The following is a 6,459-nucleotide window of genomic DNA, read 5'->3' on the forward strand; positions in this document are numbered from 1 at the left end:
ACAGCGAGTGTGTGTGCACTTTGTCACAGTGTTCCACTGCAGCTCCTCCCTAGAGTCTGCTCCTCAGCGCCTTGCTGCCCCCTATTCCATTCAGAGGCTGTGTGTTTTCCCTGCTCACTCCCACTCACGCCTCTCCCAGCACAGCCTCACTCTGAGCTGTCATGCCTCTGTCCTCAGCGTAAGCACTCAGGCTGTCTATTGCCTGTGCATCTGGCTGTCAGGCAGCTGGGGCACTGGGCACAGATCCCAGGGGAGCCCTGTGCTGGTGGGCTGACCCACGTCACACCTGCTTCTCACTGTTTTGAATATTACTCGTGAATATAATTTTATACTCATTAAATATATTAGTAATATACCTAATGTTTATTGAATACATAATGTACTTAAATAGTTTAATAGATATAACAGTGGAAAACTTATCTTCCTCATTTTTCTTTATTTTGCTTTGTTTTTGCAGACTCTTGGGTAGCCTTTATTTCCTCAGATGGCCACAAAATGTTTCGTCACATGCACATAATGTTTTACCTACTGTCCCTCTGAGGTCAGAGGCAGAGGTCAGCACTACTGTGCTGCCATGTACAGCAACAATATAGTGACAAGTGTCCCCAGAGGTCTCTCTTCATGGAGCTGTATGCTAATATGAGTAAGGTGTATTCTAGGAGAGAATTATGAAGTAGGACAGGACATACATCTCGTTTCATTTTGCGTTGTTGTACTTTACAAATTATTTTTCACCAAGGCCAGGTCCATTTACATTCTCTCTAGTAACTTGCGAGGAATCTTGTCCCTTCTAATCACCCCTAGAAATTAATATCAACTAAATTTAAAAGTGTCGAATCTCATGGTTTTGTATTGTTACTCTAATTTTTGCATCTCGAATGTGTAGTACCTGTGAGACCTGTGAGCTTTTCTCTAAATACTTACTGGCTATTCCATTCTCTGAGTGGCTGATTCTTATTCCTCATCAATGTTCGAATGGATCTTCTGTTTCTTTGCATGATTTCCTTAACGGTGCCTGACATGTATCCTTCATAAGTTTCAGAGACTGAAAACTTCTTTTCTTCTCCTGGTGTTTCACAAAGCAGGGTCAAGGGCATGTCCCGGTCAGAGCTGTTTGCTCACCACGTTGCTGTCACCACTTATGTGTAGGTTTTCCTCCATTCCATCCAATTCTCTGATGCTCAGAGTGGCCTACAGCCCAGTTTAATTACCTTGAGTTAGCTTCAGTCCCCCATTGTAAAGGCTCAGTCCAAACACTGCCCTCACTTTCAAGGCCAATGCAAGGGCCCACACTTCCCTCTCACACGGCTACAAAGTCAGGACTCTCATGACTCCCTCTGGGTTTGATAAATTGCAAGAATGGCTCACAGAACTCAAGAAAACACTTTCCTTACTATCATTGTTTCCTATGGCAATGCAGCTCAGGAACAGCCAAAGGGAGAAGCTCAGACAAGGCAGGGAGAGTAGGCAGCCCTTGTGTCCTCCCCTGAGGAGACACCCCACCCTCCTGATGCCACCCTATGTTCTCCACCTCAGAGCTTTCCAGACCTTGGTGTTTAGGGACTTCTGGAGCTTCCTTTACATCAGCATCACTGAGGATAGTGCTGACCACTGGTGACTAAGGAGCTTGAATTCCCAACTTGTTTGTCCCTGAAGCTGAAGAAGCAGCTGAAAGTTCTGACCTGTAGTCACACAGTTGGTCCCATTGTCTCTGAGGTCCCACTCTAAAGCTACCTAGGGGCACATCAAGAGTCATCTCTGTAGCATAAACTCAGTTCCCGATGAAAAGAGGCCACAGTGCACCTAAGAGCTTCAGAAGTTCCATGCCAGGACTTGGGACAAAAATCAAGTATACATTTCTTATTAGGACACAAGGCATTTATATGAGCAGGTATAGCATCTACACTAATATTTTATGCTCTACTACCCTGGAAAATGTGACATTTTAAAGCAACACGCCAAAGAGTGACTATCATTGAGCACTAATTAGATCGCAGACACCAAGGTCACTGGATCTGATCAGAAAAGAGTCTAACAGGAGAGACACAGAGAGTCACCCAGACAAGGAAAACATACAGAAGAGGAACTGAGCATGAGGCTGCAAGGTCCAGCACCTGCTAACCAAGCACGATGTCCTGGCTTTCACTCACAGCACAGATAATGACAACAACAATAACAACAATAGCAACAATAATTTCTAAAAACCTCATAAACAAGTACAGAAGAATAAATGGTTCAAAATGGCCTGAGCACATACAACATTTTCCTCTACAATGGACCTAACAAGCCTCTGACATGAACACCTCGCTGGCTAGCACTGTCCTTCTAAGAAGTCTACAGTGATGTGGGACTCAGTGGGCCTCAGGTTGGCCCTGTAGTGCCATGCTGGACTCTCTAGACTTTCTTACAAGAAAATGGATATTACACCTCCAGCCACTACCAAACTTCAATTTGGAAGCTCCTCATGCAGAAACACCTATGCCCAAGACACAAGGGTTGAAGGAAAGAAGCTGGACCTTAATAAGGATGCTGTCAGCCTGGATAGGAAGCAGACTAATGTTTTCAAGCCTTTGTAGAAACGCTGTTCCTATGAAGTCCGAGTCAGGGGCTACATGTCGAAAGCAGCACCTCTTCAGAGCTTGAGGTAGGCAGTCCAGGGTTTTATTGCCACCCACAGGAGGCAAACTCTTTGTGATGGTGTTCTTGAGGGCAGGACAGTCCAGGTTCGTGGTCATCAGCTAGTTTTTGGAATCAACTCAGAAAAACAAGCAAGCTCACAAAAAAACAGAATGAAGAACACATTCCGGAATCAAACAGGAAGCAGGAATAAAGCAGGATAGGGTCATGGCAGCAAATGTGTTTCGGTCACCTTTATCTGACCAGTGGAAATATGACCCACACATTAAGGCAGCAAAGGAGACAGACACAATATGAAGGTGGAGATGCCAAGGATTTGAATCCTGTCCCAGTCACCCATGGGTTATCCGTCGGTCCAAGTGAAGAGTCAGTATTTTCTTCATGAATTTGCACGTCATCCTGGCGCAGGGGCCATGCTGATCTTCTGTGTATTGTTCCAGTTTTAGTATATGTGCTGCCAAAGTGAGCACAAGAGTCAGTATTTTCAACAAAAGTAACTTTCAGGTCCCTAAAAGTAACCTACACAACTGCTATCACCATAACCCACATCAGGGGTGGTGTCTAGAGCAAAGTTAGTGGGACATTAAATAACTTACTGCCCAGCTGTGTGACCTCCAAAATTAGTGCATTTCTAGTCAGCCAAGAGGACGTTAATGAAGAAGGGTTTTAAGGTCCAGCCCCACCTCTAAAGCAAACATCGTTGGCTAGGAGCCAGCTCTGCAGGGTTTTATGGAAGGAGCTTGGTGCAGGAACCCAGGAGCCAGGGACCTTCAATCTGTTGTTCTTATTAGGCTCTTCTGAGCCAGCGACCAGAGAAGCTGAGCGCACGTCAGCCACCCGCTCTGCACTCAAAACCCCACAGGATGGAGTGAAGGGCTAGAGCGCGCTCTCACTTGCTTGTGTTGCAATGTTTCACCAATACCTTTGTGTATCACTCTTTCTGTTAAATATTTTAAGTGAAGTTAGCAACTCAGATTTTCTATGATTTTGTTGTCACACTGTCCTCTGCTTTCTCTTTTGTCCTCTTAAATCTGTTACAGGAAATCCTAACTTTTATTTTTTATCTATTTTTAAAATTTTTAATTCATTTTAATGAGAAAAAAATAAAATAGCAATAAAACAGTTTCTAAACAGGTTAGTAGGACAGTTATAACAATCAATACATTGCATCCTGTTGTCTTCATAGTAGTAATTCAAAGGACAAGATGTAGACGTGATATCTTATCTAGATACTTAGTACAAACTTTTCTTCTCATTGAACTAAGAGAAAGTAGCTGTATCTTGTATATACATATATATTTTTTTTCACCCCAAAACAGTCCTTTATTTATATCCCCTTTTTTGTTTTGTTTTGTCAGAGATGCGTGTTCCATTGCTGTTAGAGAAGCTGTTTTTGGAGAAGTCTTTAAAGTCTTTTCATGCTTGCTGCCAGTCCAAATATTGTAGGTACTTGAAAGGAAATCCTAATTTTAAAAGAAATAAACATGAAGCATATAAATTCTCCAGGCCTGACTTTCTCTTCCCCTCCTCTGTGTAGTGATGTGCTTATTGCTGCCATGGTCCAGTTCATTATAAATGTAACTGACTACAAGAAATTTTTTAAAAATTATTTATTTGGTACAGGGTCTCACTATGCAGCTCAGACTCATACTGTCTCAGCCTCCCCAGTGCTGAGACTACAGGCATGTGCCACCACACCCAGTTTCGGTGGAAAGCACGGCACACCAGGGGTTCTGGGGCTGACAAAGCATGAAGTACCAGGGATTGAACACAAGTTCTTGGGCTTACCAGGAAAGTGCTTAGATCACTGAGCTATCTCCCCAGCTCCCTGACCACAATAAATTTGTATTTGGTAAGTGCAAAGCCAAAAACACAACCAGTAGACAAAAGACTGGGGGAAATTTCATTACTATTAGCAAGGAAGGTGAGAACTGGGGTTATTTACAAAACATAGCTCTCCCTAAACAAACACCTGAGGATTTTGTTGGGTAGTACACATGTGCATACAGGAAAACACAGGTAGTGTAGGTGTGGGTACATTTCTGAGCATGCTCAGGTTTGGAATGTGGAGCTTATGTTCCAAAATGAAAGCTGGCAAACACCAACCCATCTGGGCATGCTTAGTGAGTGTTAATGAGCCAAGTTTACTTTAGGTACCTGAATAAGTAAGTCAGAGTACTGACTTAGTGACTTCTATTCCTCATGAGTTTTTCCAAAGAGGCTTAGCTGAAACAACAAAAGAATTTTTGAAATCCTGCTGTCATTTAAAGGAATGGTATCTTTTTGTCCCCATAAGTGTAGGAGTTTGCTCCCAAAAGTGCCTGCCTGGCTTAGTAGCTAACATAAGCATCATGCAAGAATTAGGATAAGAGGGAAAGAGTAAAAATAGGAGCTACCTCTAAAGAAATGATGCATATTGTAGGTGCGAGTGTGAGAAATCCAGTTAAAAATCAATAAAACAACAACAAAAAAGAGCATGGGTAGTGAAGCAATCTGTCATATTTTGGCATAGCAAAGCAGACAATTACTCACCAACTCCAAAACAATCCCAAGGCCTTTGAATCTTCTCAAGGAATGAAAACAAATTCAAAACTTTCTGACTTTTCTTTTCCAGATATGGTGCATGCTACTCACTCCACAGCTGCAGCCTGATTCCTTCTTATAGGGCAACCTGCTGCACCGATGCTTAGTTTTGTTGCTCTGTGTACGGACATGACCTAGCTGAGTTTCTGCTCCACACAATCTTGTTTATCTTTGAGGCTATGATATCTGAAGGCTAAAAATCCTCTGTGATGAAGCCACCTGTGACTGACAGGATCCAAGGTGGCTGGTTAAGTGACCTTTAACACTCCCTGAGCCCTGTTGAAATCCATCTGCCTGCTACACATTTCCCCCAGTGCCATGAGGGCTGATTGTTGCCAGGATGATAGCCAGACAGAACGGTAAAAGGAGCGAAAGAGGTGGTACCTGAGCTCCCACAAAATCTGTGCCCCAAAGTCATGAATATTCTGTCCCTCTATTAGCATACCCTTCCCCCTCATTTCTTTTACCCTGTACCTAAGATTTTCCACCCCTACTGGATGGAGAAGTTAATTTGAAATTAGACTCCCACTTGCCCATTCTTTGGCCACTTAATAAATGTGCTGAAAATACTGTCTTTATCTCATCTTTGGCTTTGTGACACCATAAGGAAAGCAACATCCCTTTTGGAAGTCCCTCTCTTAGGAGAGAAGCCAACAAATTATGGGCAATAGGTCTTGCATGTTCTCCTTGACCAGTATTTATTTAATTCTTTCCCAATAATCCCCTTACTAGAGGAATATAGAAATGACTTCTATCGTCCCTCAGTCGATCAGCATAAGCTGCAATTCCCTGAATTCTCCACATCAGCTCCTGGTAGGGTTATCAGATAATATCTGTACTCGCTTAAACTAAAAGTTCAAATGGTGGCTTGTTTCTAAAGTGTATTCCCAGACACTATAAGGGACAAACACTAAAAAAAAAAAAATACTGCTTATAGATCTGAAATTTCAGCTTTACTGGCAGTCTTACATTTTCTTTTTTAATGTATTAGTATAGAGTCTCACTAAGCAGCTCAGACTCATAGTGAGCCTCCTGTTTTCAGCCTCCTCAGTGCTGGGATTACAGGCCTGCACCACCACAGCCTGTCTTGGTGTCCGGCTCAGCACACCTGGGGAGTGGGGGTGGTGCAGCATGTGCTGCCAGGAATCAAACCCCAGTCCCTGTGATTGCCTAAGTAGGCACTTAGTCTGCTGAGCTAACTCTCTGGCTCAAGTCCTGTATTTTTATTTGCTAATGCTT

General features: G+C 43.0%; 1 non-coding gene across 1 annotated transcript; it reads right to left on the reverse strand.

The window, feature by feature from the left end:
- Positions 1 to 3,000: 3,000 nt before the first annotated feature.
- On the reverse strand, positions 3,001 to 3,107 carry LOC111812536. Its single transcript, XR_002818027.1, has one exon. It is a non-coding gene; the product is annotated as a U6 spliceosomal RNA (small nuclear RNA).
- Between the last annotated feature and the right edge of the window lie 3,352 nt (positions 3,108 to 6,459).

The sequence above is a fragment of the Octodon degus genome, unplaced genomic scaffold, assembly GCF_000260255.1.
Source record: "Octodon degus isolate 3935 unplaced genomic scaffold, OctDeg1.0 scaffold00127, whole genome shotgun sequence".
In the NCBI taxonomy this organism is placed as follows: domain Eukaryota; kingdom Metazoa; phylum Chordata; class Mammalia; order Rodentia; family Octodontidae; genus Octodon; species Octodon degus.